Source organism: Pogonomyrmex barbatus, unplaced genomic scaffold (genome assembly GCF_055798465.1).
Source record: "Pogonomyrmex barbatus isolate J1 unplaced genomic scaffold, ASM5579846v1 scaffold4, whole genome shotgun sequence".
Lineage (NCBI taxonomy): Eukaryota > Metazoa > Arthropoda > Insecta > Hymenoptera > Formicidae > Pogonomyrmex > Pogonomyrmex barbatus.
The window spans coordinates 5,636,099-5,651,139 of record NW_028297138.1 but is presented as its reverse complement, the minus strand read 5'-3'; the positions used below and the strand labels follow the sequence as shown (position 1 = coordinate 5,651,139).

General features: G+C 33.4%; 1 protein-coding gene, 1 long non-coding RNA gene and 1 other non-coding gene across 10 annotated transcripts in view; 2 read left to right on the top strand and 1 right to left on the bottom strand.

Moving 5' to 3' along the window:
* The window catches only part of LOC105422688 (trehalase), a 57,849-nt gene that overhangs the window by 7,486 nt on the left and 35,322 nt on the right, over positions 1-15,041 (top strand). For 2 of the 8 annotated variants that reach the window (XM_089081212.1, XM_025217227.2), the window contains exon 1: positions 5,623-6,229. The exons of 4 other annotated variants lie outside the window; for them this stretch is intronic. The gene's annotated coding sequence lies outside the window, so the exon portion shown is untranslated. Of the gene's footprint in view, positions 1-5,622; positions 6,230-8,873; positions 9,125-15,041 lie in introns of those variants that run through there. 2 more of the 8 variants (XM_089081211.1, XM_025217226.2) reach the window with 1 other exon arrangement.
* Positions 4,984-5,055, top strand: TRNAT-GGU (transfer RNA threonine (anticodon GGU)). Its single transcript has one exon. It is a non-coding gene; the product is annotated as a tRNA-Thr (tRNA).
* On the bottom strand, positions 6,740-8,762 carry LOC148935758 (uncharacterized). The gene is made up of 3 exons (XR_016140236.1): positions 8,623-8,762; positions 8,273-8,453; positions 6,740-7,451 (listed from the first exon to the last, which is right to left on the bottom strand). It is a non-coding gene; the product is annotated as an uncharacterized LOC148935758 (long non-coding RNA).

Sequence of the window (15,041 nt, the reverse complement as noted above, 5' to 3'; positions counted from 1 at the left end):
GCGACTGCCGAAGTGTAAGCAGGTACGTTGTCTTGATGGAACAGCACTTTCTTCTTCTTCAAATGCGGCCGTTTTTTTGCAATTTCTGCCTTCAAGTAATGATGCGTAATACGCTCCCGTTATTGTTTTACCTTTTTCAAGATAGTCGATACACACAATTCCGTGACTATCCCAAAAAATAGTCGCCATTACCTTCCCAGCTGATGGAACCGTCTTCACCTTTTTCGCAGCAGGTTTACTCTTTGCAATCTACTGTTTTGACTGTTTTTTTGTCTCTGGAGTGTAGTGGTGGATCCAAGTTTCATCTACAGTTATGAATCGACGCAAAAAATCTGACTCGTTTCGCTTGAACCGCTCCAACAGGGCCTTGGAAATGTTCATTCGAATTCGTTTTTGGTCCAAAGTGAGCAAGCGCGGCACCCAACGCGCGGATAACTTGCACATATCCAATTTCTTCAGTCAATATATGACAAACGCGTTCTTTCGATATGCCCATAGCCTCTGCTATCTCTCTAACCTTGATTCGACGGTCATCCAGTACCATTTGGTGAATTTTCGATGTTATCAGCGGTGGTCATAGTTTTTGGCCGTCCCGAACGCTCATCATCAGCCAAGCTGGTTTACGACCACGTTTTTCAGCTGCCTATCTTTTTACGGTGACAAATGATGGGGCAGAGTTCCCGTAAACAGCGTCTAACTCGATTTTAATTTGCGCAGGCGTATTGCCTTTTAAATGTAAGAATTTAATCACGACACGATATTCAATTTTTTTCCATTTTTACAAAAACATTGACATCGACTGACACAAACGACTGTCAAACAACAACTGAGTCCAAAATGGCTGAAATTTTCACAAAAGTCTTTCAAAGCATATACTATTGTAGTACTAGAATGGTTTTGACGAGTAACGTCATCTTCATGTTAAGGCTCAAAACTTTTCAGACTACCTTTGTATGTGAGTGTGCGTCATGTGTGCGATCGAACCGTGAGCGTTATCTTGTAATTTTCTCTTTCTTAAGTCGTGCACGACTTCGCTCGTATGCGACAGTTTTATTTTTAATAGTTATTTTTAGCTATCCTTGATCGTCTGGGCAGAAACGAATTTTAATAAATAAATAATAAATACCGTTTATTATTTTTTTGCATAAACAAAAAATAATTTAAAAAAAAGATATATGTCTCTTTAGTAACTTTTTCCATACAATCGATTGACTTAATTAGTTTTTCCCTACGGTCAATTTTTAATAATTTGGTTATAACAATTATAATTGATGTGCTTTTGCAAATATCAGAAATGTTTGCTCCAGTTCTGTTTTCAATAGCTATTTTTTGGCTAATCTTGCTAATCTAAGCATAGGCTTTAATGGATTAAATTCCAATAACACTCTTCAAATGATCACATTTTTTATACTATTGATTTTTGGACTTTTTCATAGGAAATTTTTAATCAGTACCATATAAATTAAAACATATTTCAATTTCAGCCAATTTGACCAAAGCCAATTTTTTTCATATAAAATGCGGAGTTAAAAATAAAAAAGTTAATAGATATTAAAAATTTTATCTGACTGAACAATGTTTATATTATCTTTTTTTTTATTGAACTTGGTCTTCACACACACACACACACACACACACACACACACACACACACACACACACACACACATACACACGCACACACACATATAATTTTATTTATTTATAATTTATAAACTAACCCTCAAAATAATTAATTCTTAAATTTAGAATAAAAATTTAATCTCTTAAAATTTTTCAATATTTAAAATAATCAATCTTCCCCCAATAAAATTTTATCTAAATACATTTTCCAATATATTTACTATGTTACGACTTCTCTCACTCATAAATTCATGAGAATGACGGGCAATTTGTACACATTATAAATCACTTATCAATTAATAAAATTATATTAATTTACAATTAAATTCTTCTTCAATTAATTATCAAAAACTAATATTCGCAAAATACACGCACACGCACACACACACACACGCACACGCACACGCACATATACTTATTTGTATTATTAATGTTTCATCATAAGCGTACATTGTTTAATTAAATAAATATTCGACAAATTGTTTGTAAAAAGGACAGGACTGATGTAATGGTTCATTATCCTACCGTCTGCCGATTCAAGTGTAATTGATAAAATTAATCACGCTCGGCTGAACTTTATGCATATATATGCGTATAATCATCATGTAGAATATTGGTGCCTTGTCGACGAACTCGAATAAGAGACGAAGTAATTTTCCAATGACCTGACCGTTTAATTATAGGACATTTGTAAGAGGAAAATTTTCCAATGGCGATTCCAAACGACAGTCTGGAACACACCCACGGTATTTTACGCGTTTCTCAAAGTCATCTTCCTCTTGCCGAGTTTCTATCCGCCCGCAGGTTACTTGAATCATCGAAAGATTCATTCAAAATAGGAATATCTCTCCGAATGAATAATCGGAAAAATTGCAGCTAAAAGAGCGATTGAATTCAATTGTGGGAAATACAAGAAACGTAAGAAAATTAATCATCTAACTTATTATCTTAGATATTAAATATCGATTGTTGTGAATTTTTATCGTCAATGATTTCCAAATAGTGTAATGTTTTATAGAAATAACAGACGCTAAAAAGAAATTTTAACTGTTATTATTTCTTTAAAATTTATCTTGAAATTTATCTTGAAATTTATCTTAAAATTTTATTGTATAATTTTTCTCTAAATCCGCGCGCGATTTTTTTTATATCTTCTGTTCAAAGAAATGCCAGAAAACGCACGCGAGTCGCTCGTGTCAGATCGGATTTAGCGTGTCATAATCGATGTTTTTATAGTCGACAGTTTTACGATAAATCCGTAAGCAATACCTGCATATCAGACACGTGCGTGTGCGGGGCATTCACGCCGCGGACACGTGTCGCGTGACATGCTATGCGAGCAGATTCCTCTACGGTTGCGTGCATTTTCTTAAAAATGAACGTGTGAACGTTGTGTAACAATATGTACACCTGATTCGGCTGCTCGACCTTCCCATAATCAAGTCACGTATAGCGACGAAGTTCAAAACAGCCGTGTCCAATGTTTTGATCTTCGTTATTACATTACTATCATGTAACATAAATGATAATAAATGATAATATCCCATGACGATGCCGAGAATTTCATGACTGATATTTTGAGTAAAAAGAAAGATTAGGGTTAAGTAAGAATAAAAATCGAAATGATATTTATAACAATTCTTAACATTTCATCGTTCGCTTATCATTCCCGCGTTGTGCGTGAAAGAACCAGTATCTCGTGTCAATGTCGTGCTTGATTGACGTTTCTGTAATAATTTGATCGCGGAATATGAAAATCAAGCATCAAAGAATCGGATGATGTATTAGGAATGAGCAGTTTTTTCAAAAGAATCGATTTTTTGGAACAGTTTAGGTCGAATATTTAAAAATCGATCTATCAAAAAATTTATTGTCAAAGAATCGATTTATTAAAAATCGATTTTTTATCTCATTTTACAAAATATTAAGTATTATTTGAGATAATTACACAATTTTTTATAACTGCAAATTTTTGTAAAATACAAAACACGTTTTGTAAATACAAAACATCAATAACTAAACATAACTTAATATATTTACTGTTTATTTTCAATAAATATATAGGGTCCTTCAAAAGTATGGGAACGATTAAATAACTCATTAAGGAATTTTTAGAAAAAAATGTTACAGTTGAAATTGTAGGATTGTAATTGTTTTCAAAATGTCGATTTACTGATTTTATCAGTTTGACCTTGGGTAACGTTACCAAGTTCATATATAATAGAAATCAATTTTGTTTCTTTAAATGGAAACCTCCACTTTTGATTACATATTCTTGCAGCTTGCTTCGAGAACTTTCAAAAACAATATGATAAAGTATTTTTTTAGCAAATATTTTTTGAATTATAGGCTTAAATTTGATATGCAATTTGACATAAAGTATAAAATATCTCGTAAACTATTTATTTTTCGGCAACTATGTTTTAATACTTTTATGCACAGAATAATGAGATGAATCAATTGGTGTAAAGAAAATATATAATTGTTTTTCAAAAAAACATTTTATATTGCGAATCTCATTTTTTTAAGCGACAACTTTATATTTTCTTTACACCAATCGATTAATCTCATTATTCTGTGCATAAAAATATTAAGATATATTTGCTAAAAAATGAATAGTTTATGAGACATTTTATATTTTACTTGATATCAAATTCAAGCCTCATAACTTATAAAGTATTTATTAAAAATATACTTTATCATACTGTCTTGAAAAGCTCTCGAGGCAAGCTATAAGAATATATGGTATAATAAAAAATGAGGGTTTCCAGGTTCTCAGATTAAAAAATACAGAGTTGCTTTTTCTATGATCTCGGCAACATTCAAGGTCAAATTGATAAGATCAGTAAATAAACCTTTTAAAATCCTACAATTTCTTTTGTAACATTTCTTTTCTTAAAATATACCCCCAAATTATTTGATCGTTCCCATATTTTTATATAAAAAAATACATATATATATATATATATATATATATATATACATACACACATTATATATATATATATACATATACATACATACATATATATATATATATATATATATATATATATATTTTGCATATAATATTGCATATTTTATATACATTATTATTGCGATTTTCTTAACTTAAACGTAAACGAAAGTTTTATATGAAATGTATCGTAAACGAGAATACTTTTAAAACAGTATCGAAGATAATGTATCGCTTAAAGCCTATTCAGTAAAATAGGACCATCATCTCTCTGGAGTACCGGTCGTGGAGATTTGAGAGAATACATGTGTATATGTATATTGTAATATACGTATATATATATGTATCATTGTATTGTTGATGTATTATTCTAAACACGTTATTTGCGATAAATATCATCACATGCCTCGGTAGTCGAAGGGATAAGATGCCTGCCTGGTAAGCAGGAGATCCAGGTTCGATTCCTGGCTGAGGTGATATTTTTTCGCAAAATAATTACGAGTTTTCACGACTGATTCGTGGTCGGGTCGTGACGCACATCCTCCCTTCTTATTTGGGAAAATAAATTTGTATAAATGCTATACACATAAACGAAAAAATAATCAATGCGTCTAGTGATTATACTTATATTTTATATTTTTATAGGATCGATCGTTTCGAGAATTGTTCGAGAATCAATTCACTGGATTAATCGAAATTATAAAATCAATTTAAAAAATCAAAAATCGGATACAAAAGAATCAATTCTCTCCACTCGCTCTCTCGGTGTGCCTAAAACACGTGGCGTTAATTGTAATAGCGATTGCCAATGAAACTTCGAGCACAGCTAATCTACTTTTTCTCATTAAGACTAACGCGGGTACATAATATAACAACGTTAACGACGCGTTCCTGCGACGGATCTACTACGTCAGAGATTGGTCGCCGCGCAACTTCGATCGTCGAAGTAAGAAATATTCGCCATCACGTGATAATTGCCGACGAGCACGTCGCTGGCGATTATAACGCACTTAAAAGGCGATTGACGTTCTAGTGCGTTAGTCCACGATCGAACATCGACGCGTCGACATCTCTTTACAATTCGCGCGTGTCGTGTCATCATAACATTCGTGCGCTATCTTTTATGAATTTTATTTCATACGTTTGTGGATTTCTTTACATTTTTTCGCGATCTCGCTCTGACACATCGCTGTACATCATTTCCCCGCAATCAATTCTCAGTACATCACTCGTTACGCTCAAAAAAAAGGAATATTCAACGGAAAATATCGAAAATAATCGAAGTTGGAAGTGAAATCTTTTTTATATCGAGGATAGATTATTTTAGAGAATCTCGCTTTCTCTTGTGAGACTTTCGGTAAATTAGCTTGATGTGTTGTGCGTTAGTCGATTCCGCGAGCGGAACAAAGTGCATGTGATTTTCGGCCGCGTGCCGAAAGTCAAGTTTCAAGTACTACGTGTTCTTGTGTAGAAATAATCCCGGAACTGCATTGTACGATAATAATCAAGCGTACTTTATATTTAATAGAAATCAAATCAAATTGTAGTGTGAGGGAAATTTGTTTTCGCTGCTCCTGCGCATTGTTGCACCTGCTTGCGTGTGCATAGCATCAAGGTTGAGGACGCAGCGGAAAGAAGTTGAAGATTACGGTACGTATAAGGTTTTTTGATTGATAGATAGCATGTAATTAATCTCCCGGAAGTGCAATTCTAGAAAATCCTAATTGCTGTTATTTGCTGTTTTCGTGACGTATCTTTTCCCTTAGAAATGGTCAAGTACTTTTTCTAGCAGCTTAATTCTTACCGATAATGAACTCAATGCCTTTAAAATTTGTTAAAAGCGATTTGAGAGCGTCTATTGAGAACGCAACGCTAATACATTGTTAGCAAGAGCTGTTTTTAAAACGCTCTTCGCAGGAATGCAGTTAGAATGCAGTTTTATTCACAAGATTCACAAAAGTTGTTGCTCCCATCTTCGATCGACTTTCATTCTTGTTCGAACAAGATCACATTAAAATCTGCTTGAGAATCATTGCAGTTTTTGTCGTGTATCTTTGATTCACGATCCGTTTAGAATAACTGAAACGTAAACGTGAAATATATAGATAAAATATTTATAAAAAAGAGATGTTATTTCTTTGAAACAAATTAAAAATAAAATTTTACTTATAAAAATAATTTATCAAATTTTAATCTAAGATTGGAAAATGAGATGTGAAATATTTTTTATATTTATACTTTTATTATAATCATGTTTCAAATAAATTTGAAAATTACAACGTCGTAACAGTTACATTAAAAGCCATAGTATGTTTTTTGCGATTAATTGCACGATTATATATATATATTTATATACCAATTTTTCCGTGAATCTAATTTACGATTAAGTTGTCACTACACATCTATTCCTTTATATAACACGATGGACGATTTTGATAGTAGTGATATGCCCGCAATGGCTCATAAGTGGGATAATCTATGCGATCTTTTTGTTGCGTAAATACGAAGATATCTGAATCAGTCGCGAAAATAGTCAAAGGTTGAAAGTCTCCCTCTCCCTTCTTCCCCCGCACATTCTTCAGACGCGAAAGTAAATGAGCACGTGCTATGGTTCTCGCGTTCCTTCGTCGAACTTCGTTCGGTTTCGCCGATAACGATACGTTGGAATAGCAGTCGACCGTGATGCTCACATACACCTTGATATATAAAAACCAGTTCATTCCGGGTCGCCGTTCAGTCTAGATTATGGGCGATATCCGAGTGCGTGAGATTTGCTCGTCGAAGACCGAATTAGAACTAGGAAATTCCCCTGGTTCTCGTTGATTTTAGCCAGTTTAGTTGAGATGCTTCTTCATTCTCATTTTTTTTATTTCTTGCATATTTTGAAATAATGAAATCTTTTATTTTTATTATCAGTATGTTTATCAACTGGCATGAATTAGAAAATCAGTTTGGACCACAAAAAAATATTTACAAGCACCTTAGAGTGTCCTTATTAATTAGGTAAAATAGTAGAAGTGCAGAGCGCTTCGGTTTTCTATAAAAAATTAATAAAATTATTCAAAATCAAGTTTTCAACATATTTACAACAATAAAAATAAATGTATTGAAAAAAATTTTGAAAATCAGTAGAAACAAAAATTTATCCATGGGATTTGAATTATGATTTTTTACTTGTTATTCTATTATCGAATAGAATTACTTGCATTCTATTATCGCAATCACAATAGAATTTTGAGAATGAACATAAAGAATTCCTCGTAAGATTGATTTGATTTTGAATAATTTTATTAATTTTTTATAGAAAAACGAGAAACGCCATCCATTCATATTGTTACCATTTAATAAGGACTTAACTCTAAGTTACTTGTAAAAGTTTTTGAGTTCAAAACTAATTTTCTAATTCGTATCATTTCCTTGTAATTTTTTTATTTTTTGAGAAGTCTAGTTTTTTAGTTATTCCATATTTCTTCTATTTTCTTTATCAAGGATATTTATTCTTTTTACATAATATGCTTTTCATTCTTTTTTCTTTAAAGTTTTATTTTCCTTTTCCTTTGGTTGTAATATCGTTAACTAAACGAGAACCTTAACTACTCAAATGGTTAAAAAACATTTGACATTAACATTTGACGAGTATCATTTTAGCCAGTGAAAATGATTAAAGTTTTAAAAATCCAAAACTTTAAATACCTGCTTTTATTTCGCTCCATTTGATTTAAAAAAAAAAGCATCAGTTCCTCGAAGAAACACTTTGGTTCGGTCTCAAACTCGAGTACAGTTAGCAGTTTTTTTTTTTTTTTACAGAGCGTTGCGAATATATCTATTCTTCGAGAGGAGAAAGAGCGTGGGCGAGGCTAGAGCGTTTGATAGACTGCGAACAAAAGAGAAATAGATTGATAGTGAGCGAGATTTGTGGGTGCAGTGCCGGAGTTAATCATTTGTTGCAGCTTTCAAATCGCTATATCGAAAGTCTCTTTCTTTTCCGAGATAAAAGTCAGCTGCAAATTGATAGTGTCTCAATTTAAAAAAGTCGAGACTACCGTTTCCGAGGTTAACGCGAGGCCTCTGGTAACGCGAGTGCGAATCCATGCCTTGCGGTTCGCTCAGCTTGTACGCGAAGTTCGACCCTGATTCAGCCGAGTGAGAGAGGGAGACGGAGACCCGAGACCCGACTCCCGACTCCCGACTCCCGACTCCCGACTCCCGACTCCCGACTCGCGCGCGCGGAGACACTCTCGGATACTACTCGCGCGAGCGAGTTAGTCACGTACGTAACGCGGCACCATCGTGAGGTTCACGTTTTTCGTCTCGCCTTTCGTCAGGGGACGAGTTTCGTCAGCGACGTCCGACGCGCGATCGACTCTCCCGATCGGCTCTCACTTCCCCAGTTTCGCACTTGCGACGCGCCCGCTCGTTTCCTCCGCGGTGATAAACGACGCCAAAGTGGGCTGATAGTGCGGCCGCAATTTCAGTGAATATCTTGCTCTTCCTCTCTCTCTTTTAAACATTGTTCCGGCTCACTGCGCCCAAGCGGGTACAAAGGTACGTTATAGATCCGAATGTTGTGCGTTAGCACGTGTCTGTGAAGGTTCGCAAACGCTTCTCAACTTCATGACTGTGTACATGTATGTGTACATATTCGCAGAGGTTTATTCCTTTGCGTTACATAATATTTGCGTTAAATAAAACATGCATGACAATTAGAGAGTGGAAAGTTAGAATGATCCCTATATTAAAATAAATGCTTGCTCTTTTGAATATGAATTATGAAAAAGATTATGAAAAAAATTATGTCAAACTTGTATTACAAAAAGATAAAATGCAGAATATTCGTTAGAATATTAAAAGCATTATTGCATTATCAGAGAGACTTGCGAAATAATAGAAATAATAAATTTTTTAAATATAGATAGGTAATTTTTCTAAAAATGTTAATTTTTATATTTTAAAAATATTTTTAATTCTCTTTTTTAATTTCTTCTATTCCACAATATTGTACACCACAATTGAATTTACATCGTGACGATCTTTATATCGTCGCGCGAGCATTTGTGTTCTTTTGGCTCAATTTAACAATTAGAAATTAATGTAGAATACTTGAATGATCTTTTACGAAACGCAATTCTCTGTCGCGATTAGAGTAGCTATAGGGTAGCTATAACGTGCGTATTTTTAGATCTGTTCTGCACTATTGCAGTCATGTTGTAAGAAGTGAAGATCGGAATGTACATATATATCGTTACAGAAAATACAAAATGATATGATAGCATGATACTATTCTCATTTTGAATTACATGATTTGCATTTCGTGCATGTGTCCGTGTCGAAGGACAATTTGGTATCATTGTCATTTAGTGTCCTCTTGAATATCATTGACGATGAACATTCTTCTCGGAAGCGGCAGCCGAAGGTTCCGATTTGCATTCGCCGCGGGAGTAGAAAAATGTGGAATTTAATTAGCTTAGAGCAATCTATGGTATTGTAAAACATTTGACCTCACAATCCACCTTATCGGTGGATTAAAATCTTGAATTGATCTTCCTGTAATCAATATAGATAAATTAGTGTCTAAATTGCGATACCACTAATGGAATGTTACTGTTCTTTGTAGCATAAAACCAGTGAATCAATTTGAATTAGGCGTCAATCAATTCAGCGCATGTGAATGATGTTAATAATGCCATTGGCCGTGAACAATTGCGTAGTCGAAATTAGCAAGTCTCGAATTGTTTTGCGTATTATTTTATATATTTGCGTAGTATTTTATATATTCTTCTTAACCTGCGTAAAAAAGAAGAGCTCAATTAGTTTTTTACATTATACATACTGATCAATATTTAAATATTTAAAAATACGTATATCACCTATAATTTATACATATTGAAACGCATTACAAAATTTTAATTAATCATTTCAGATATCTAATGTATATTTTACATTATAAAATAATAAGGATATTCTGGGATTTTGCTATAAATATAAATAATGTATAAAATATGACGTTTACATGAAATTGTCATAAGATATAATGCTATGACTTGAGATTTTTTATATTTTCATATATAAGCGGATGCATGAAAAGTCTCACTGAAATAAATACTACCTGATTTTGGTTTACGATTTTGGTTTAAAAAGAAGACTGAAGGCTGAATAATACTCGCGAAAATTTTTAAATATTCACGATCCACGTTGACGATATTAATTTTTACCTGTTAGTTTAGTTCTTCGCATCATGATGTGGCATTTTTTTATCTTCTTAATCTTCTATATTTATTTCTATCGTGTTACTCATTGAATTTTTTGGGGGAGTTGAAATAACACGTATTAGAACGATCGGAGTTACGAATGTGAATGAGCAACTATGTACGAAATTAACATGGGTTCTCGCGAACAGAGAGCATGCTTTTCGTATGTCACAATTGACGCTGTGCCAAAATTGATGTCGACCTACCTAAGTAAGTTATACGGCCGGCGCGGACGATATTATTAGATGAATGTGAGTGCAGCTATAACGTATCGATGAAAATCGCACACAGCATCGTTTCAGACAGGGAAAGACAGACAGAAAGAAAGAGAAACAAAGAGAAAGAATTTCGTGTTTGTTCCTCCCGCATGCTTGAATTTTATTTAGCGGGTTGATAGTAAACTTCCTAGAACTTTTAAATATCCGCGAATGATCTTTTTTCACATGACATCGTCAAGGCGCGACTCTTATTTTTAGTTTTTGTTTAGGTCGTGGATATAAAGTAGCGGGCAGCCGCATAAATGCTGTATCAGCAAGAACGGATGTTGCTTTGTCTGCAGCGCAGACTGTGCAAAAGCGCAGTCGCCGATTGCGGTTGGGTAATTCTTGAATAACGAACTTCTACTTATGTCAGCTACGAATAAATTTCACTCGCTAAGAAATTCCCGATGTGTTTTCCATGAATTATCATTATTTTTTTATGAGTAGTGGGAAATAAATTAATTCCCGGAATTTCAGTTTTACATGATCGACACGTTTTATTTTAACAAGGAGGATTTCGTAAAACGCTTTTGTTGCGGTTTAATCTTTAATCGATATCGTAATCTCGTAGTCATATTCTTGGAATGAACATACGGATCCAGAGTTATCAAACAATATTTCGTGACAAATGTACATTAATAATAAAAGAAGAAAAAGAAGAATAAATTTCAGTTCTTTGAATGAGAAATATAAATTATTCTGCTTACTCAATTTTTTTGGAGTATATTAATAAAAATTTATATTGCTAGGATATTAAACGGTATAAAATAGGTCAAATTTCATCCTCTCTTGCCCTTCAGTTTCGTACAGCCTTTCGTTCGCCGTTAGAGAACTCGTTCACAAGCAGCAACGCAATTTTGCGAAAAAGTTCCATCATCCTTCGATGCACTTTCGATCTTGCCTTGCGTCATGCGGTGACGCGCTTTCCATTATCATGTCAATATCTACGAGATGTTTGCCGTCTCGTCATCGTGAGACGAATACATGAGATTTATTGTTGCCATGCGTCTCGCTCAAAGTCCGTTCGAATAGCGTAATTGTCGGTTCAACGTCAAATCTCACGATTCAGCACGATAGTGCCGAAGAGAAAGCTTCAATGTTGGAGGTGCAAGATACAAGACGAGCCTTCGCCTTGGTTGCTCGTGATTCGTCGGTTCGGTAGGCGTTGGTAGCGAGACGGTTCGTGATTGGCGATCCAACCGGTTGAACGAGAGGCTCGTCTCGAGCGGTTCTCATTCTGAAACTCGTGGCAAATTTGCCTGTCGACTGTTAACCCGTTAAGCGCGAGATATGACAAATCCCAGGTATTACAAACACAATGTTATTTTTACAATTATTCTACATTTGTTACTGTGATTAAAAAAAAGTTTTTTTAAGTAATTTGACATTTGATATATTTTGGTTCCAGAACCGAATTTTATTGAACATATTCTAAAAATTTTGTATTATTATAATTGAGCTTCTTTCTGGGATTATAAGAGATCCTACTTTACTAATCGTGTTAAATATTTTCATTTTAACAACATCAAGTTAAAGATCGTCGATTCTGAATTGACACAAAGGAACATTATAACAAAAGATATAAAGTTTAACAAAAGCTACAAAGGTTATTAAATCGACAAAACAAAGAGCCAAAATAGTAAATTGTAGTAAAGCTACCGCATGCCACAACTTTTAGCACGCACCAATGTGTTCAACGCAATTTGCTATCAGAGATTGTATTCGCTGACGTCAAATTACTTGATTATCTTGCGTCATTGAAGACAATATTATATTCCCGCTGCGATTGTGCGGAAAGAGAATCCCCGCGGAAATTACGACGATTATCAAATTGTTTACGAAAACTTTGGAGTCGCGTCAAGGAAGACACGTATTTGATGCAAATAAATCGATTATTTAATTATGTCGATTTATGAGTTGATTAATCATTAATAGTAATTTATGTTGCACAGAATTGAATTTATTTTATTTTATAAATTTAAGTAATGGATATAAAACTTTTTGTTTCATATATATATAATAATCTTCGGAAATTTAGTTCTCTTAGAAAGAGATTTATTTAAGATGCTAATGCTGATGGTAGCAAAAAATTAAAACAAAATATTTCACTCTTTTTGCAAAACAAATTTTGTAATCTGATCAAAGAATGTATCATTAGACGATTGCGGAAATTGTTTGATGTCGGTGACTAATTTAGCAGTTATACTTTTGATGACATTGTTTAGCGAACTAGACTCGATTGACCGCAACAATTGGAGCAATATACGTGACTTTGACCGATTTGCCAATAAAATGTCTCGTAATGAGTAACACGCGAGCCGACAAATCAGCCGTCGCTTGAATTTGATGACTTGATGACCTACGACGTCACAACAAGAAAGCCGCTCATTGGATAGATTGATTGTTGACCGAGGGGCTCGACTAAATACTGGTTCTCAACTTGAATATTCCAAAGCTCGTGATTTTCGATATATGATCGATTTAGCTCGAGTTACAAAAGATTTCCTGATGAGAATCTTTTAATTTGAAAATATAAAATGAGTAAAAATGTCGTGACGTCACTTTGAATTTTAATTTTACTGTTATCAATCGTTCCTCGTATTTTGTATTATGCTCGATGATGTAACATTACACATTTTGCGGACTTTGGCCTCGTATTAATGTGAGATAAGCGTGAGACTTTCGCCATTTGTTCGTTTACCACCTGCGCAACTTTGTTATTATTTTAACCTTTGCTAGTTTACTTTTCACGTAATCTCTCATCAATGAAACAAGACATATTTCATGTGGAAAAAGGAAATTCGCAAACTTTTATGTACTAATCACAAGCAAATAAAATTCAAATAAAATTTGCAAATAAAGAATTTGGATTAAATTGGATGAGAAACATTTATTTAATTAAAGCGGAAATCGAAGATTGTTTGCATGATTGTATGATAACGCAGGGATCTCGAGAGTATTGTGAGTTGGTAAAAAGATCCACGATTGATCGAACGGAAAGTAATTCTACTTTTACCTTGATTAGCGACATATCAACATTCTATCCTATACTCAACATTCTTATTGTTACGGAATTGCACATTTTATCGAGTAGAGACTCGTAAAGTGACATCCGCAAATTAACGCGTTCATGATTATTAATATTGTATGCATATGTATTTATTAAGTTTTATAATTATCTAATTGGAAAATATCGAGAATATCAATGATTCTTGAAATTATGAAGGCTTTCAGAAACATAGTTGCATTATGACTATATGTAATAGGTATTATATCTTCTTTTTTTCCGAAGATAAAATGGCAAGAAGTAAAATATATTTATTCATTCTAAATCATAGCTCATTAGAGAAAATTACTTACAGTGCATGATCTATTCAGTTCATTATCATTCGGTATTACTTAATATTGTTACGCTAACAATCATAATTACTTAACATTCTATGAAGTTGCACATCGTCATGGTTAATTAATTATACTTTGCAATTATGAGTCTTCGCTTGAGTTTACTCACTTGTCATTAAACGTAACAATATATACACTTGGTGTCTGTTTGCGAATAAGTACGAATAATTTTGGTCGTTAAAAATAACTCATTCCAATAGGTGCCTCTAATCAGTCGGATTTTCAGAATGATTCACATCATTGATCATATTCGCAGAATCATTATATGGACGTTTTTTCAATCGTATAACGAGAATGATTACATTTAAAAATTCAAGTATCCGTAAACGCGCAATTCAATGTTACATTCTCATATAATTTTGTATTGCACAATATTACATTATTAATTAATTTGTCGTTATCAATGATCTTTGAATAACAATAAAATGATATTGCAATTTTCCTAATCCTTGAGTCGAATAAAAATTTGTTATATAATGTGCTATTTTCAAAACATTAGTATCGTGAATTTTAATCGCCTACAAAATATCTTTATTTTTACGAAGGTCGTTT